Source organism: Triticum aestivum, chromosome 7D, assembly GCF_018294505.1.
Source record: "Triticum aestivum cultivar Chinese Spring chromosome 7D, IWGSC CS RefSeq v2.1, whole genome shotgun sequence".
Taxonomy (NCBI): domain Eukaryota; kingdom Viridiplantae; phylum Streptophyta; class Magnoliopsida; order Poales; family Poaceae; genus Triticum; species Triticum aestivum.
The window spans coordinates 315595647-315615671 of NC_057814.1; positions in this window are offsets into that span (position 1 = coordinate 315595647).

Consider the following 20025-nt stretch of genomic DNA (forward strand, 5'->3'; position numbering starts at 1 on the left):
AGTAGCAGTGTAGGTCCCGGTGAAGCTTGGTATTCCAATGTTCAGGTATCTAGTGACTTCCTTCAAGTGTCGTCCAAAGGGCGTGTCTTCATCCGGTTGTGCAAACTTGTTCCTCGAGTCCGCCATCCTAAAGAGCAGAAAGTGGAGAGGAGTCAGAAATGAGTAGAGAAGAGTGACCTATGGCTTTTTCTTAGTGGTCGTGTCCTACATTCAGCGTGTGCTCTGATACCATCTTGTAGCGACCCGACCTCAGACGGTCAAGTCTCTGTGCTTCAGTGTCATCCCTGGATCGGTAATGCTGAGATACACAGTACTCAAATGGATTTATAATAGAGTAGCAATCACACACTTATTACATCGAATGTCTCAAAAGAGAACTTATTACAGTAAATATGGCTTAAGGCCATCTAAAAGAAATAACAACGGAAGGCTTGGAAGATAAAGTGAGTCCATCAACTCCAACGGCATAGCTGAGTGCATGACAACGGCCTAGTGAACCTTACTCCTCGTCTGAAAAGTCTGCAACATGATACGTTGCAGCCCGAGAATGGGTCAGCACATGGAATATGCTGGCAATATAACACAGTAGAGCAATGAACAGATAAATGCTATCACTACATGCATATTTGGCTGGTGGAGGCTCTAAGGTTATATGTTTTTTGCGAAAAGCCAATTTTTCCCTACAACAAAGGCATAAATTTTATTTAACTATCATGGTGGTTGAAACATCATTGAGAAGGTTCCTCCAACTCAATCCCCATTAAAGTAATCATTAACAACCCAACAAATTAATTTAGAGTGATGAGATCAAATCAATAATTTAAGTACCAGATACTCAAGATGTCCGTAACCGGGGACACGGCTAACCATGATTAGTTTATACACTCTGCAGAGGTTTGCGCACTTTTCCCCACAAGACTCGATCTCCTCCATGGGATTTCTCGCACTGCATGGTGTTTGAGAAACGGATGACCAAGACACAGTCTTTCAGAAGCATTAACTCTAACCCTGGGTAGACAGTACCAACCTACATCCCCTACATCTGCTAGCCTACCACTGGAAGAGGTCATGCAACATACTCAACTATGCCAGAGCCCATAACGGCTTGTGGCTGCACACGTAAGTTTTTAGCATGAATAATCTTATGATCCCTTTGAGCCTGGGTGGCGGACCGTAGGATGATCACACGGGTACTCCGAGATATCCTAGGACAACACTGGATTCTCCAGGTGCCCACAAGCGATCCACTCAGATGTGTATTAAAGTTGCCACCTTAAGTTCAACCATTAGTTAACAAACTCACATATGTCATGGATACTCTCAAACCCAATCCACGTCTATGAGCATAGCATGGCAATATAAGCATAACGTAGAAGTAACTCCCAAGGGTTTGATAATTAAAAGGGCAATAGGTTCTACCTCATCATCTACTTCCCAGACCCAGAAGTTAATCACATCCTAATCATGCAGTGTGTGAGGGTTGAAACTAATGCATGAAAACTGGGTAATAAAGGGGTATGATCAATGTGTTACTTGCCTTGCTGACGATCGCCAAATCCTAGAGACTCGTAGTAGCACGCTTCGCACTCCGGGAATTCTATCGCAAACAAACAATAGCATACATAAGCAATCAAACAAAGGTGCACGGGTAAAAGCCAAATAAGAAGATCTAACCAGAAATTTCAACTGAAGAACTCCGGTTTGCAAAAAGAATCGAATCAAACGGAGCAACGAAACTCAAACTGCGAAAGAAACAAGATCCGATTACTAAGCTGGACTAAAGTCAAAATTTGCAGTACCAAAATCTTGTTCAAGTTGGTTAAACAGAAAGAGGGCTTCGATACGAAGATCTAGGCGCTTGTTTCACCTGATTCGGATAAACGAGCGTAAAGATATACTAGATCGAAGATTAGGGCAGAAATCGCGATCGAAAATAATCGCGAAAAACCCTGGAAAAAGAAAAACTGACGAACAGGCTAACGAATGAACTTTTTTGTCTGTGACTAATGGACGAACAACGTTCGTTAAAACAAACGTATGGACGAACGCACGGACGAACGTCCGCTAAATAAATAAACCGACGAAAAAACCGATCTAATAAAAAACGACCAAGGGTTTCGAAAAAACCGAGCGATTTTCTAACAAAAACCGGCGGCGGCGGGCGGCTACCTCGGCGAGGTTCGGTGGGGTCGGCGGCGCCTTCGGTGGGGTTGGCGGCGGCGGCGGGCCGGCGGATCGGGGCGGTGGCGCTTGCAGGGCGGCGGCGCGGCAAGGCGGCGGCGACGCTAGGGTTCGGGAGGCGTAGGTGGGCTGCGGGGTCGCGACTTATAAGAGGGCCGGCCTGGGGAGTCCTGGCCGGTTACGGCCCGGAGTCGGTTTGACTTTTTAAAAAAAAATGGATTTCGCCGGAAAAATCCTTGAAAAATAAAAAAAATCGAAAAATACCAAGACAAATTTTCAACGTCTAAATGGAATATTTAGAACAAGATGAACATTTTCTTGGCCCTAAAATGCAATTTTGAAAAAATGCATATTTTTCTAATTCAAATAAAATTGCAATAAAATCCAAGTAAATTATTTATTTGATTTTAATAGTTTTCCTCCAATATTTCATTTATTTTGGGGAAGTCATATTATCTCCTCTCATATATTTTGATATGAAATATTTTCAGAGAGAAAAATTAGTTAAAACCAAAATGATCCTTGTTTCAATATTTGATAAAATTCAAATATGAAAACAGTGAAATCCCCAACTCTCTCCGAGGGTCCTTGAGTTGCTTAGGATTTCGAGGATCGCAAATCGAAAATGCAATAAGATATGATATGCATGAATGACCTAGGTATAACATTCCAAATTGAAAATTTGGGATGTTACAAAATTTGGACCCATATATAAATTAAAAATGAAAAAGGATGAGGATCGAACATGCGACTAGGACCTTCCAGGAGCACATCAATAGGAAACATAGTAGCAACGTCTGTTGTAATCCCCTTTGTTGATATAATGTTTTTAATATTACCACAACCTATTTAATGGATAACATGTTTTCTATTAATTTTAGTAGATTAGTGGGACCGGCTCGTCTGCACATACTATTCCAATTCACTTACTGGTGGGTTCCATGTCTGCTCTCTCTCATCCCCTTCTATGTTTAGACACACGGGCAAACACGAAGAACGTGCGGGCGGTGTTGCCATTGACCGTATCTGGACGCGTTCACAAGTTACAACACCAGTTTCACGTACTAGTAGTAGTATATGTAACAAGCTTAGAAACAAAAGTGATTGTGACACACTAGTTAGGCTAGTAGTGGTATTTATCTAGTAATGATTAAATGTGTGAATAAATAGATGTATCGCCTACTGCTTGAACAAGGGGCCTAGTCGCGCCCTACAAGTATTTGGAATTGACTTCCCTGAAAAAAGTATTTGGAATTGACATCGTATTTAATATGAAATGGTTGCGATGGGAAGGTATACATGTCGCTTGATGGATTTTTATATTTAGATACGGCTCTTACAGAACATTCAATCGATCAAACCATAGATTTAATTCAGGCTGACTACGACTTTACATTCATACCATGATCGAACTAAAATAAATGGAAATGATAAATCCCAAATGTTCGGATTTTAAGCATGGCAATCTGAACGTTTTTCATGGCAAATTTAGATCATGTGGCGGCGGCGGAGGCGTCTTGCGGTGGGAAGCGGCTCCTCTGCCGTGCTCTATGTGCCGTCGGGCCACTAACCGACGGTGACGGCGGCGTCTTGCACCGTTGTTGGCATACTCCAGGACGTTGGCCCTAGCTTCAAGGAAGGCCATAATGTTCTGGACTTCGGTCTCCAGGAGCCAGTCAACTGGCGGGAGACAACGACTTGCATTGGTGCAAGGAGGCGGTCGACGACGGCGATCCATGCCGCCGAGGGGGGCACTGGCACCAGCGCAGGGACATGCGCTCGCAACAGTGCAGCAAAGACATTCATGTGCACGGGCACCGGCACGGGCGCGTGCATCCGTGCACGCGCAGGTGCATGCGCTGGCAGGGGCATGGGCGCGTGAAAGTTAGCTGGGACCTCGAGGAACCCCATTGCTTCAAGCTCAGCGACAATGTGCGGCTCCCAACCCATAAATGCCACATGGATGGGCGCTGGCGCAGTCGGGGCGTGGGAGCTGGAACGGGAGTGGGGACATGCGTGACGTCTTCCCTCAAGGCCAGTTTAAGCTCGTCCCAAAGCGCCTTATGTTCTTGCAACTCTGGCTGGGTGTCTTCCTCAGGAAACTGGAAGACTAAGGACAACCCATCATGATGCGGCATGGTGTACGGTTAGGCCAGGCTGGTTGGAGGTAGACGACAGGAGAATTGGAGAAGAAGAGAGAAGATTGTAGCGAGACCGGGGAGTGCGGCTGAAAGTGCAACTAATCCCTAGGTGGTTTTGGTAATTCATAACAACACATAGCTCATTGAACTAATATCCATTCAAGCTAAATATTTCATAAAGTTCAATGATTGTCACGGCATGGACTAGAGATGTGGACCCCTCAAAATGCTAAGGACAAAGATTGGCAAAAGCTAAAGACTCTACATTTTCATTTTAGTGATCCAAGATAACATTGAGTCCATAGGAAAGCCAATACTACTAAAAGGGGATGAGGTGTTGCTTAATGGTCTACTTGCTCAAAGTGCTTAGTGATATTGCTCCAAAACCCTCAACCACTTTCTCATTTCCACATTGTCCAAAACTCAATGTCAAACTCGGCCCCACCGATTTGATCTATTCGATGCCACCGAGTTCAGTTGACATAGCCACTGCGAGAAACCCTAGACAATTCGGTCACATCGATACAAATCTAAGTCTCACCGAGATGGCCTTGCAAACTCCCTGTTGCCTATTGTAATTATTTCGGTCTCACCGAAATGTGCAATCGGTCCCACCGAGTTTACTTGACATTCTCTCTGTTGCCTTATTGCTTCACTTCGGTCTAACCGAGTTGATGCAATCGGTGCCACCGAGTTGATGTTTTCCCTAAGCCCTAGCACATTGGTACCACCAAGTTGTTCCAGTCGGTCCCACCAAGATTCCTAATGTTCAAATTTTGAACTAAGTTGGTCTCACCGAGTTCTTCTATTCGGTCTGACCGAGTTGGGTCAAATGTGTGTAATGGTTGGATTTTGTGTGGAGGCAATATATAAACCTCCACCCCCTTCTCCATTTGTGTGAGAGAAATCAGAACGTGCCTACACTTCCACTACTCATTTTCTGAGAGAGAACCACCTACTCATGTGTTGAGACCAAGATATTCCAATCCAACCACAAGTATCTAGATCTCTAGCCTTCCCCAAGTTGCTTTCCACTCAAATCATTTTTCCACCATAGCCAAATCTGTGAGAGAGAGTTGAGTGTTGGGGAGACTATCATTTGAAGCACAAGAGCAAGGAGTTCATCATCAACACACCGTCTATTATCTTTTGGAGTGTGGTGTCTCCTAGAATGGTTAGGTGTCACTTGGGAGCCTCTGAAAAGATTGTGGAGTTGAACCAAGAAGTTTGTAAGGGCAAGGAGATTGCCTACTTCGTGAAGATCTACCCGAGTGAGGCAATGATGACCGACAAGTATATGGGATCAATTGTAGCCTTTTCGATAGGTAAGAGTGTCGAACCCAATGAGGAGCAGAAGGAAATGACAAGTGGTTTTCAGCAAGGTAATGTCTGCAAGTGCTGGAATTGTAAGTAACAGAGTAGTTTGATAGCAAGATAATTTGTCACGAGAAAGTAATGATAGTAGTAACAAAAGTGCAACAAGGTAGCCCAATCGTTTCGAGGCAAAGGACATGCCAAAACGGTCTCTTATAATAAGCAAAGCGTTGTTGAGGGTACACAGGAATTTCATCTAGTCACTTTCATCATGTTGATTCGACTCGTGTTCGCTACTTTGATAATTTGATATGTGGATGGACCAGTGGTTAGGTGCTGTTCTTAATTGAACAAACCTCCTACTTATGAATAACCCCCTCGCAAGCATCCACAACTACGAGAAAAGTATTAAGAATACATTCTAACCATAGCATTAAACTTTCGGATCCAATCGGTCCCTTACGGAATAGCGCATAAACTAGGGTTTAAGCTTCTGTCACTCTCGCAACCCATCATTTGATAACTACTCCACAATGCATTCCCTTAGGCCCAAATATGGTGAAGTGTCATGTAGTCGACATTCACATGAAACCACTAAGGGAATCACAACATACATACTATCAAAATATCGAACACATATCTAGTTCACATGATTACTTGCAACAAGATTTCTCCCGTGACCTCAAGAACAAAAGTAGCTACTCACAAGTGATAAACTAGCTCAAGATCAGAGGGGTATTAAATAGCATAATGAATCTGAACATATAATCTTCCACCAAATAAACCATATTGTAATCAACTACAAGATGTAATCAACAGTACTAGTCACCCACACGCACCAATCTATAGTTCTGGTACAAAGATTGAACACAAGAGATGAACTAGGGTTTGAGAGGAGATGGTGCTGTTGAAGATGTTGATGGAGATTGCCCTCCCCAAGATGGGAGAGTTGTTGGTGATGATGATGACAATGATTTGCCCCTCCGGGAGGGAAGTTCCCCTGGCGGAATCGCTCCGCCGGAGGGCAAAAGTGCTCCTGCCCAAGTTCCGCCTCGAGACGGCGGCGCTCGTCGCGAAAGTCCTCCCCTTAATTTTTCTAGGTCAAAATGACTTATATACGAGAAGATGGGCACCAGAGGTGGGCTGGGCTGAGCACAACCCACCAGGGCGTGCCTGGGGGGCCAGGCGCGCCCTGGTCTCTTGTGCTCACCAGGTGGCCCCCCTCCGATGGTTATTTGCTCTAATATTTCTTATTTATTCCATAAAAAATCCTCGTAAAGTTTCATCTCATTTGGAGTTGTGCAGAATAGGTAGCTTGACGTAGATTTTTCAGGTCCAGATTTCCAGCTGCCGGAATTCTCCCTCTTTGTGTGTACCTTGCATATTATGAGAGAAAAGGCATTAGAATTACTCCAAAAAGCATTATTATGCATAAAAACATTATAAATAACAGTCAGTAAACATGATGCAAAATGGATGTATCAACTCCCCCAAGCTTAGACCTCGCTTGTCCTCAAGCGAAAACCGAAATCGAAAAACATGTCCACATGCTTAGAGAGAGAGGTGTCGATAAAACAAATTAGGACATAGAAGCATCATGTGAATTATTATAACAGCAACAAACTTTAACATAAAACTTTTATCTTAGACTTCTCATGAATAAGTAACAATTCATCACACTATCGAAGTATAAAGCATAAACTCTATTGGAAACCAACGAACTATGTTCTCAGTCAACTTTGCAACTACAATTCATCATCTTTTCAGGAAGGGTCACGTATTGGAGCCTTTAGGCAAGTCCACATACTCAACCATCATACAGTCTTCTATGATTTCTAATACTCACCGCATACACATGAGCAAAACATTTCAACCGGACACATAGAAAGTTAGGGGCGTATAATTTCTCCATCCAACGTATTCACCTCAAAGGTGATGTCAATAATAATAACTCATGCTACCCATATTCAACTGGACATATGTGCCTAGATCTTTCCTCACCACATGATGCTTGCCAAAGGAGAAAAATAAAAAGGAACAGAGAGAAAAACTTTGACTCTTGCATAAAAGTAAAAGATAGGCCCTTCGTAGAGGGAAGCAGAGGTTGCCATGCACTTATTTGTTTGTATGTTCAACCCCTTAGTGCAAAAGAACGTCATGTTATATTTCCCCTTATGATAGCAACCTTTATTATGCAGTCTGTCGCTTTTATTCTTTGCTATCATAAGTTCGTACAACACTCAATTTTCTCTTACACCAAATGATCTAACACTTTTAGAGGCAATTTTTATTGCCTTACTGCACCGGCGACAACTTACTTGAGGGATCTTGTTCAATCCCTAGGTAGGTATGGTGGACTCTTGAAAATAAGATTTGGGTTTAAGGGTTTCTGGATGCACAAGTAGTATCTCTACTTGGTGCGGAGTTTTTGGCTAGCAAAGATGCGGGGCAAGCACCACATGTAGAAGGAACTATGACAATATTACTTCTATGTGAATATGAACAAACATAAATCATTACGTTGTCTTCCTTGTCCAATATCAATAATTTTGGCATATAATATTTTCATGGGGGCTCACAATCACAAAAGATTTCCAGGATAGTGTGTTTGTATGTGAATCTTCTCTTCCCATACTAATTCTTTCATGAGTTCATCATTGACCAATGCTATGTTTGTCAATCTCTAATAAAATTTTCTACTTATACTTTTCCTTATGTGGTGTCATTACCTACAATAAGATTAGCATATGATCTTTTTCATTTATTTCCTTTCTTTTTATTGGAACATGAAAGTAAAGAAAGCAAAAACTCAAACTAAACTTGATTATATATCTCGCACACGATTACAAGGATAGATCACTAAGCAAACTCTCAAAAAGAAAGGATCAAACTAAAATTTTATTCATCTAAAGCAAAAGATAACTAAGGAGCGAACTAAAATAAGTAAAGGTAAAAGATAGTGGGGGTGATACGATACGGGGGCACCTCCCCCAAGCTTGGCGGAAGCCAAGGGGAGTGCCCATACCCGATACTCAATTTTCTTTTGGTGATAAAGGTGGTGGTGATGAAGTAGAGGCGATCTTGTCCTTCATGATCAAGAGATTCTCCAATCTACGGATGACACTCCGGAGGGCGATGATGTGCTCTTGCGATGACCCACAAGTGTAGGGGATCTATCATAGTCCTTTCGATAAGTAAGAGTGTCGAACCCAACGAGGAGCAGAAGGAAATAACAAGCGGTTTTTAGTAAGGTATTCTCTGCAAGCACTGAAATTATCGGTAACAGATAGTTTCGTGATAATTTGTAAAGGGTAACAAGTAATGAAAGTAAATAAGGTGCAGCAAGATGGCCCAATCCCTTTTGTAGCAAAGGACAAGCCTGGACAAACTCTTATATAGAGAAAAGCGCTCCCGAGGACACATGGGAATTATTGTCGAGCTAGTTTTCATCATGGTCATATGATTCGCGTTCGTTACTTTGATAATTTGGTATGTGGGTGGACCGGTGCTTGGGTGCTGTCCTTTCTTGGACAAGCATCCCACATATGATTAACCCCTATTGCAAGCATCCACAACTACAAAAGAAGTATTAAGGTAAACCTAACCATAGCATGAAACAGATGGATCCAAATCAGCCCCTTACAAATGAGGGAGTCCTGGACTAAGGGGTCCTCGGGCGTCCGGCCTGTTAGCCATGGGCCGGACTGGTGGGCTGTGAAGATACGAAGACTGAAGACTGCACCCCTGTCCGGATGGACTCTCCTTGGCATGGAAGGCAAGCTTGGCGACCGGATATGTAGATTCCTTTCTTTGTAACCGACCTTGTGTAACCCTAGATCCTCCCGGTATCTATATAAACCGGAGGACTTAGTCCGGAAGGGGGGATATTCATTACTCATAGTCATACATGCTAGACTTCTAGGGTTTAGCCTTTACGATCTCGTGGTAGATCAACTCTTGTAATACTCATATTCATCAAGATCAATCAAGCAGGAAGTAGGGTATTACCTCCATAGAGAGGGTCCGAACCTAGGTAAACATCATGTCCCCTGTCTCCTGTTACCGTCGACCTTAGACGCACAGTTCAGGACCCCTACCCAAGATCCGCCAGTTTTGACACCGACATTGGTGCTTTCATTGAGAGTTCCACTGTGCTGTCCCCAAAAGGTTCGATGGCCCCTTCGATCATCGATAGTGATGCTATCCAAGGAGAAACCTTCCTCCCCGGTCAGATCTTTGTGTTCGGCGGCTTCACACTGCGGGCCAACTCATTTGGTCACCTGGAGCAGATCGATAGCTACGCCCCTGGCCATCATGTCAGATTTGGGAGTTTGAACTATGTTGCGGACATCCGTGGAGATTTGATCTTCGCCGGATTCGAGACCGCGGCGACTGTCGGTGTCAAAACCGGCGGATCTCGGGTAGGGGGTCTCGAACTATGCGTCTAGGATCGATGGTAATTTACCCAAGTTTGGGCCCTCTCTATGGAGGTAATACCCTACTTCCTGCTTGATTGATCTTGATGAATATGGGTGTTACAAGAGTTGATCTACCACAAGATCGTAATGGCTAAACCCTAGAAGTCTAGCCTATGTGAATATGGCAATGAGTATCTCTCTACCCGGACTACGCTCTCCGGCTTATATAGACACCGGAGAGATCTAGGGTCACATGGGGTCGGTTACATAAGAAGGAATCTTCATAGTTGGTCGCCTAGCTTGCCTTCCACGCCAAGGAGAGTCCAATCCGGACACAAGTCCAGTCTTCGGTCTTCATGTCTTCACAGCCCATCAATCCAGCCCAATGAATAACAGGCCGGACGCCCAAGGACCCCTTAGTCCAGGACTCCCTCAGTAGCCCCTGAACCTGGCTTCAATGACGAGGAGTCCGGCGTGCAGATTGTCTTCGGCATTGCAAGGCGGGTTCCCCTTTTTCCGAACTCCAAGATAGTCTTCGGATGCGATGATTGTATCCGGACCTGTTACACACACCATGCACAATCGCAGAGAGAATATATATTTTTACACGAGTTCCATCTGCTGACAACTTTGCAGCACGACATTACGTCTGTCCGGTCATAATTTCAAACCGTTTTCATCTGCCATCCCATGTTTCGAGACGCGGTTGCTATTGGCACGTCTTGTCGAAGCAGAGATCGTGTCCCCTTATTGCGGGATTCTCATCAATGCGGGCGTGGGTGACCCAACCATGTCGTTTCCACGGCCCTTGGAATAGGCGAGTGGGGAGGCGCTTGACATTCATGGCCTTTATAAGGGGGTAAGGATTCCCTTTCTTTACCCACACCTCGGTTCCTCCTCAGCCCTTCCGTCCCTGAGCTCCAGCGCCCAAGCTTTAGCTTTTCCCTTGTTCGAGAAAGCACTCCAAAGATGTCCGGATCCGGAGCTGGAGGTAAGTGGATGGCCTCTTCCGTCAAGAAGAAGGATATCAAGGAGCTCCGGGAGGCCGGATATCTGGCCAAGGAGATCACTCATCGACTCCCGGCCAAGGGACACATCATCCCTACTCCCGAGCCCCACGAGAGGGTTGTGTTTCTTACACATTTCGTCCGCGGGCTGGGGTTCCCTCTTCACCCATTCGTCCGTGGGTTGATGTTTTACTACGGGCTGGATTTTCATGACCTAGCCCCCAACTTTATCCTCAACATTTCGGCATTTATCGTCGTTTGTGAGGCTTTTCTCCCCATCCCACCTCAGTTCAGCCTATGGCTTAAGACCTTCAATGTGAGGCCGAAAGTAGTGAACGGTCAACAAGCAGAGTGCGGAGGCGCTATGGTGGGCAAGATGCCCAACGTCACCTGGCCCGAAGGCTCATTTGCGGAGACGGTGAAGGGGTGGCAATCGGGGTGGTTCTACATCACCGAGCCGCGCAACGCCAACTGGGCGGCGGCCCCCGAATTCCGATCCGGAATCCCGATGCGGCTCACCTCCTGGCAAGAGAGGGGCCTAACCTGGGGTCCTTCAAACGAGCTGACTGGGCTCCAGACGTGCGTCCAGAACATGATAGATAGGAAAATCAAGCTTGTGAACGTGGTCCAGGTCATGCTCATTCGTCGGGTCCTTCCGTGCCAACGGCGGACTTGCTATCCGTGGGAGTATGATCCGGCCAAGCACCAGACGCTGCAAGAGCTCTTTGGCACGACGCATGAAGACATCTGGAGAGTGCTTTTTAAGGCCGGCGAGACGCCGCCGCCTATGACCTAGGATCGCGGGCTTAGTTTAAAGCGCCAAGCTAATTTGGTAAGTTATTCCATGTTTTCAAAGCACACCTTTTACTGGCATATTTTGAGGTAAAGCCTAAGCTTTCCCATCCATGTTTTCAGGCCTGGATAAGGGTGGCTGAGGAGATTAACTGTCCGGCTCCGCTACCCGAAGGCCAAGGATTTCCATTACTGGAGAAGTTGCTGTTCCCTGCACCTTATGAGGTGCCGGAGAAGACGACTAAGAACGCAGCCAAAGGGGCCAGAAGGGGCCTTCGCCGTAAGGGCACTCCGGACGTGATGTCCGGAAGCGAGACTTCCTCTTCGTCCGCTGACGACGACGATGAAGAGGAAGAAGAAAACGACTCCCCACCTGAAGTGGGGAGGAAGAAGAGAGCGGCCCCCACAAGTCCGGAGGCGAAAGCGCCTAAGAGGGTTAAAGGCTCCCTCGCGGATAACTCCGCGTGGGATGTTGACAGCAGTTCGGAGCGACCTCGCCGGACCAAGCCTCGGGCCGCTTCGTAAGTACCAGAATCCGCAAATGTATGGCCTTCCTGGTTTGTAATATTGACATATTGTAAGCTTTGTCACTGCAGTCCGACACGCGATGGCTCCCCGCGATCCTCGACAGAGGATTCGCTGGACTCGAAGGAGATGGCTAGCATGTCTCCGCCACCTGCTCATTCGGTCTCACCTAAGGGTGATGACGAGGTGGTGTCCAAAAAGACCTTCCCAGGGCGGGGGGCGATTCAGGAGATATTCGGGGTGACGCCCCAGGATGACTCTTCGGCCGCCGGACATACGGGGGAAAAAGTCCCCATGGGGACTGGTGACGGGGCCCAAGTTCCCTTCGGACCTCAGCCGGATACCATTCCGGAGATCTACACGGCTCCAGGGTCCAGCGAACGGCATTCCCCACAAGGAGGGAATGTGCCTGTTCCACCGGTGACCTCTGTCCAACCAGAGGCCCCGGATAATCTGCTGGAGGCGCTACGAGGCGCCTCTATTGTGGATGAACATCGTGTCCTTATGGACACAATGATAGAGAAGGTTCAGTTCGTCAAAAGCGGACTGACCGAAGCCTGCACTAGCCTTCTAACGGGCTTTGAGGTAAGTTATGTGATTGTAGGAAAAATATCACAGTATAGACAGTAGCCCCTGATGCTCTGTTTGGTGTTCGGGAAGAAAAGCCGAACAGAGGATCAAGAATAAATATCGCAGGAGTCTAACATGAGTTGTCTATGTGAATAAGCAGGTATCGCTGCAGGCTGCCACTGCTCATGCTGCGGAGGTCTCCGGACTGAAGCAGAAACTGGAGCGGGCCGAGGAGGAGCTCGGCCTCGTGAAGAAGCAGCTGGAGGATAGCCAAGGTATGCAGTAACCTGTGGGTATATTTCGAAAAAATGAATAGTCCGACCGGACTAAAGTGTCATAAACTTTATTAGGGGCCACGACCGAGGTGGCAACCCTTAAGAAGGCGCTAGCCGAGGCCGAGGACAAAGCGGCCAAGGAACGCGCCTCGCGCGAGAAGCACGAGGCCCGGGTTGGCGAGGCGCAGCAACAGCTCCAGGGCGCGATAGAGAGATTTGAGTCCCTGGAGCGCGATTGTAAGGCACAAGAGTTCGAATTGGCGAAGGCCCACCAGAGCACGCAGGATGCACGAGCCGAAGCAGAGAGCGCCCTCCAGGAAATTCAGACGGCCAAGAAGATTACAGCGGGTAAGTCTTTCACCATGCATGGCAAGTATGTAGAAGAAACGTTCCTTGTACTTATCCTGAATTTGGATTTTCCAGGGGCGTTTACGGATCTGCCGCACAGTGTATCAGATGCTGCCGAGCATTATAGAGCCGAAGAAGGGATGCCTACGGGGAAGCTATTCTGGTCCCAATATCTGGGATCCGAACATCCGGTGCCCTTCAGGGACCAGCTAAAGCAGTTGGTCGAGCTGCACAGGTTGGCAGAGCTAGCCATGAAGGACCTGATAGTCCGGCTGTGGCCTGCCGATCCTATACCTAGCAGCTACTTCGGACTTGTGCAGCGGCTTGTGAGTGCCTGTCCGCGGCTCGAAGCCGTGAAGCGGTCGGTCTGTATTGAAGGTGCGCGTATGGCCTTTGCCCGCGTCAGACGCATTGGGCGAAGCTGGATGCCAAGAAGCTGATGACCGTGGGACCGCCGGAAGGCAAAGAGCATCGTCGACCCGAGCACTATTTTGATGGTGTTCTGGAGGGGTCCCGCCTTGTGGCGGAGCAATGTTCGAAGGATGTTATATTCCCATGAGAACATGTATATTACCTTGCCCTGTAATATGGAACAATGATGTTATGTAGTATAATGCTTATGATTTAAATTTTACCTCCTGTGCGGCCGTTTATTAAATCTGAGGGTTGACCAGTCGTCGGCTTCTGCCCCCACGTAGATAGTACGGGGGTGTTCGGGATAAATCTAAACACTCTTTACTCCACATTCTGGTCCTTAAAGGAGGTGTTTAGCGCAACGAACAAGGCAATCAGACTATGCGGCCTTTACCGCCCTCACTTAGCCATAGGAGTTTGACAATTAAGAAAGTTGGCGAAGCCCCTGGTGTTCGGAAGGCCGAATTAGGGGCGTTATACACGCCTAATCGGAAGAACCGATTCTTCGCAAGAAGCGGAAAAAATCTCCAACGATTTGGAACCTCTCGAACAGCTGACCGGCTCTCGCCGCATCATGACAGTCAGTTTTCGGCTTTCTCTACTGAGGTGCTCGTCCGGAAGAACCGGGACACAATCGCAGTAGTTCTCCCTTTACTACCCTAGCCGATATAGCGGAATGTAAGGTAGTAAACACAGGTGTCGGGCAACCCAACTATTGACCAAAGACATGATTCGGAGCTGATGCATATAATGCTATAAGTTCGGGGTGCCGAACTATACTGTAAAAGTGTTTGGACTTTTATTGCCACGATGCGGGGTGTAATGAAGCCCCTGGCGTAGCAGTACGTACCATGGTGTACGTGTGCAATGAGTAATAGATACTAAGGTGAGGAAACGGAAAAATGAAGTAATGAGCTGACGCCACCATTTATTCACCATTGTGATGTAACTAGTACGTCGAGGCATACTTTGTACAAGTAATGCGATAAGCGAGTAAGGCTATTTAACATGCCGTAACCAAGGGCGAGCTGCGTGTGGGTACGTAAAACAAGTATGGTAATCGTTTGTTAGAGGTCACCTGGGGGTTCCCTTGTACGCCAAAGCTCCTTGCCTCCTTGGTGTGCTCTGCAAGCGGTTTGTCCGTATAGACCTCGAAAAGGGAAGAAAACCCATAAAAAAAGAAAAAGTAAAAGCAGGCGAATCCCAGGGTCGGTCAAGCCGTACTGTGGATCGCGAACGAGTTATGCCTCTGTCGATACCCATGGGGTTTTGAGTGCGTAGTTTATGTACGCGCGGTAGTAATGCCATTGCCTCATCGGGGCTGGGACGGAGGCCGAATTTCTAATTCGGCTCGTGACGAGCCGAGCTGTCCTGCTGCAGTGTTGTCCGGACCCTCTTGATGATGTCCAGGGGCTCAGCAGCCGGATTATAATGCTGCTTGAGAAGGCCGCTCTGTACTTCTGCTGCTAGGGCGGCGGTGTGCTCCTCTGTATGGAGGGAGCGTTCCGTGTTTCTATTTACTGTAATGACACCACATGGACTGGGCATCTTGAGCTTGAGATAAGCATAATGTGGTACCGCGTTGAATCTAGCGAATGTGGTTTGTCCAAGCAGGGCGTGATAGCCGCTGCGAAATGGGATGATATCGAAGATTAGTTCTTTGCTTCAGAAGTTATCCGGGGAACCGAATACTACCTCTAGCGTTATTGAGCCCATGCAGCGGGCTTCTACGCCTGGTATGACTCCTTTAAAGGTAGTCTTTGTTGGTTTGATTCATGAGGGGTTAATGCCCATCTTCCACACTGTGTCCTGATAGAGCAGGTTGAGGCTGCTACCACCGTCCATCAGGACTCGTGTTAGGTGAAACCCGTCAATAATTGGGTCAAGGAAAAGTGCGGCTGAACCGCCGTGGCGGATACTAGTTGGGTGATCTCGACGATCAAAGGTGATCGGGAACGACGACCATGGGTTGCATTTTGGGGCGACTGGCTCTACCGCGTAGACGTCCCTAAGTGCTCTCCTACGCTCCCTTTTGGGGATGTGTGTAGCGTATATCATGTTCACCGTTTTGACTTGAGGGGGAAATTTCTTCTGCCCCCCCCAGTGTTCGGTTGCCGGGGCTCTTCGTCCTCGTCCTCACTTTGTGATCCCTTTCCTTTGTTTTCGGCATTTAACTTGCCAGCCTGCTTGAAAACCCAACAATCCCTGTTGGTATGATTGGCTTGCTTATCCAGGGTGCCGTGAATCTGGCACTGACGGTCGAGTATGCGGTCCAGGCTGGAAGGTCCTTCGTTGTTTCTTTTGTAGGGCTTCTTCCGTTGGCCGGTCTTGGAGCCACTGAATCCGGCGTTGACTGTGGTGTCATCGGTGTTGTCGCCATTGCTTCGGCGTTTGTGTCTATTGCGCCGGAGCTTGCCAGTGATGTTTTTGGCCTCAGTGGGGTCTGCCTCGCTGGCTGTGTTTTTGCTACGAGCCAGCCAGCTGTCCTCACCCGCGCAAAAGCGGGTCATGAGTGTCGTAAGGGTTGCCATGGACTTCGGCTTTTCTTGGCCGAGGTGGCGTGCTAGCCATTCGTCATGGATGCTGTATTTGAAGGCTGCTAGGGCCTCGGCATCCGGACAGTCAACGATCTGGTTCTTTTTGGTTAGGAACCTAGTCCAAAATTTTCTGGCTGATTCTCTAGGTTGTTGAACTATGTGGCTTAAGTCATCGGCATCTGGTTGCCGGACATAAGTTCCTTCGAAGTTATCAAGAAAAGCCTCTTCCAAGTCCTCCCAGCTGCCGATGGAATTCTCAGGCAGGCTATTTAACCAGTGTCGAGCTGGTCCTTTGAGCTTTAATGGGAGGTATTTGATGGCGTGGAGGTCATCTCCTCGAGCCATATGGACATGGAGAATAAAATCCTCGATCCATACTGCAGGATCGGTTGTGCTGTCGTATGATTCAATGTTGACAGGCTTGAACCCCTCGGGGAATTCGTGATCCAGCACCTCGTCTGTGAAGCAGAGAGGGTGTGCGGTGCCTCAATAGCGGGCCGCATCGCGGCGTAGCTCTGATGGAGTCCGTCTGCGGCATTCTGCCCGGGCGTGGTTAGGTTTATCACGTCCGAATAGGTAGCCGTTGTCGTGCCTCGAGGCACATCCTCGTGATCCGTAGATCGATCTTGTATGTCCTGGTCTACTACCCAGGGTCTGCCGGAGGTCGTACGTGTGACCCCGAACTCTTTCGTCTCTATTTTTACGGGGTGGTGGGGCAGGCTGCTGTTCGGCTTGAGTTGCCGCTTTATCCCGACCGCGGGGTGGCCGGTCGGCCGCCCTGTCTCGACCACGTGGTGGTCGTTCTGCATTACGCGAGGGAGATGTGTGCTCCGGTGCCTCCTCATCGAATTGAGGTAGCAGTCTGCGTTTCGGGTAGCTCTTGGCTGGGCGCTTGAGGCCGTATTCTTCGGCTGTCAGGACGTCAGTCCATCTGTCGACGAGCAGATCTTGTTCAGCTTGAAGCTGCTGCTGTTTCTTTTTCAGGCTCCTTGCAGTGGCTATGAGCTGAAGCTTAAAGCGCTCCCGCTCCAGAGGATCCTCAGGGACGATGAAGTCTTCGTTGCCGAGGCTTGTCTCCTCCTCGGAGGGTGGACGGTAACTATCGTCCTCCGAGTCATCTTCTATGGCCTGTTCATCAGGGTTGTCTTGCCTATTGTCATGTTCCTCCTGTTCGGATGTAGCTCCGACAGGGTCTTTGTTGGTTTCGGCGTCGCCTAGAGTACTATTTTCTCTGGTGCCAGTGTTGCTATCTTTCGAGCGACGAGGCTTAGAGCGGCGTTTGGGGCACCGGCGCTTGGACTGCGTCTCAGAGGGTTTATTCGCGGCTAGCTCTTCTTTGTCGTCGCCAGATCCTTTAGGTGTATCAACCATGTACACGTCGTACGAAGAGGTGGCCGTCCAGCATCCAGTAAATGGTGGCTCTTGGCCTTGCTCCTTGTCGGCATCGTCGTCCATATCGTCAATGTCTTCGGAGCCATAGTCAAGCACGTCGGTTAAGTCATCGACGGTGGCTATGAAGTGGGTGGCGGGTGGGAAGCAAAATTCCTCGTCATCCGCCTCTAGCTTGAACCGAACATAGTTCAGCTATGAGTCTTCCTCCAAGGACAAGTTCTTTAAAGAGTTTAGTACGTCACCCAAAGGTGAATGCTGGAAGATGTATGCGCGCTAAATTCGAAAATCGATAACCGATCCAGCTCGGTGTCCGCAGGCGCACCTGATCCGGAACGTATAGCCGGAGATGAGTCCAGAGTTCCATTGACACAAACATTGCAGGATGTCAAGTCCGTGTGCGGCTCCAACGCCGCGGACTTTGTGGCCTCGGAGGGCATGATCTGCTTCGGTTTTGAAGCTGTTGCAGCGATAGGATCCACCTCCTGGATGTAATCCGATAACAGATATAAGTCATGTTCATCGGAACGAGGGGGAGCGATCGCTACGGTTTCAAAACCAATGAAGATCGAATCTCCACGGGTATCCTCGGTGTAGTTCAAGCTTCCAAATCTGACCTGGTGGCCAGGGGCGTAGCTATCGATCTGCTCCAAACGGCCAAGGGAGTTGGCCCGCAGTACGAAGCCGCCAAACACAAAGATTTGTCCGGGGAGGAAGGTTTCTCCCTGGACGACGTCATTACTGATGATCGAAGGGGCCATCGAGTCCTTTGCCGACGACACAGCGGAACTCTCAATGAAAGCACCAATGTCGGTGTCAAAACCGGCGGATCTCGGGTAGGGGGTCCCGAACTGTGCGTTTAGGATCGATGGTAACAGGAGACGGGGGACACGATGTTTACCCAGGTTCGGGCCCTCTCTACGGAGGTAATACCCTACTTCCTGCTTGATTAATCTTGATGAATATGAGTGTTACAAGAGTTGATCTACCACGAGATCATAATGGCTAAACCCTAGAAGTCTAGCCTATGTGAATATGGCAATGAGTATCTCTCTATCCGGACTACGCTCTCCGGCTTATATAGACACTGGAGAGATCTAGGGTTACATGGGGTCGGTTACGTAAGAAGGAATCTTCTTGGTCGCCTAGCTTGCCTTCCACGCCAAGGAGAGTCCAATCCGAACACGGGTCCAGTCTTCGGTCTTCATGTCTTCACAGCCCATCAGCCCGGCCCAATGAATAACAGGCCGGACGCCCGAGGACCCCTTAGTTCAGGACTCCCTCAGCGACCGTTCCCAGTCACCTTGACGAACATGACCTAAATCTGTCGTCAGACCGTCTTCAGGAGTTAGCTCCTATGATCACTCCGGACTTAGATCCAAAGGACACTGCGGCATCCAAGGATTGGAGGTTCAACCCCACCATGGAGGCCACAGATTCTCCGGCGTTGGAGCCGCACATGGACTTAACCTCACGCAATACTCATGCCACCGGAGCTCCGGACTCTTCTCTGGGTATAAGTTCCGAACCATGTGAGTCCGCGGATACCGAACTCGATCGCTTATCGATCTTTGAGTTCAGGCTGCAGACATCTTCCAGCACTCGCCCTTGGGCGATGTGCTGAACTCATTAAAGAACTTGTCCCTGGCGGGGGACTCACAGCCGAACTATGTACGGTTCGAACTAGGGGCTGATGATGGGGAATTTCGCTTCCCACCCACCACCCACTCCATAGCCACTGTCGAGGACTTAACTGACACACTTGATTACGGCTCCGAAGACATCGCCAGTACGGACGACGATGCCGACAAGGAGCAAGGCCAAAACCCGCCATTCATTGGGCGATGGACGACCACTTCTTCTTACGACGTATACATGGTGGATAGGCCTAAAGAAACTAACAACGATGACAAAGAGGATCCAGTTGAAGACAAACCTCCTGAGACAAAGCCCAATCGCTGGCGTCAGCGGCGCTGCTCTAAGTCACGTCGTACAAAAGACAACAACACCGGCACCGGAGAAAACAATACTCCGGACAATGCCGAAGACAATGAAGACCCTGTTGGAGCAACCCCCGAACAGGATGAACAGGCCATATACGAAGACTCAGAGGA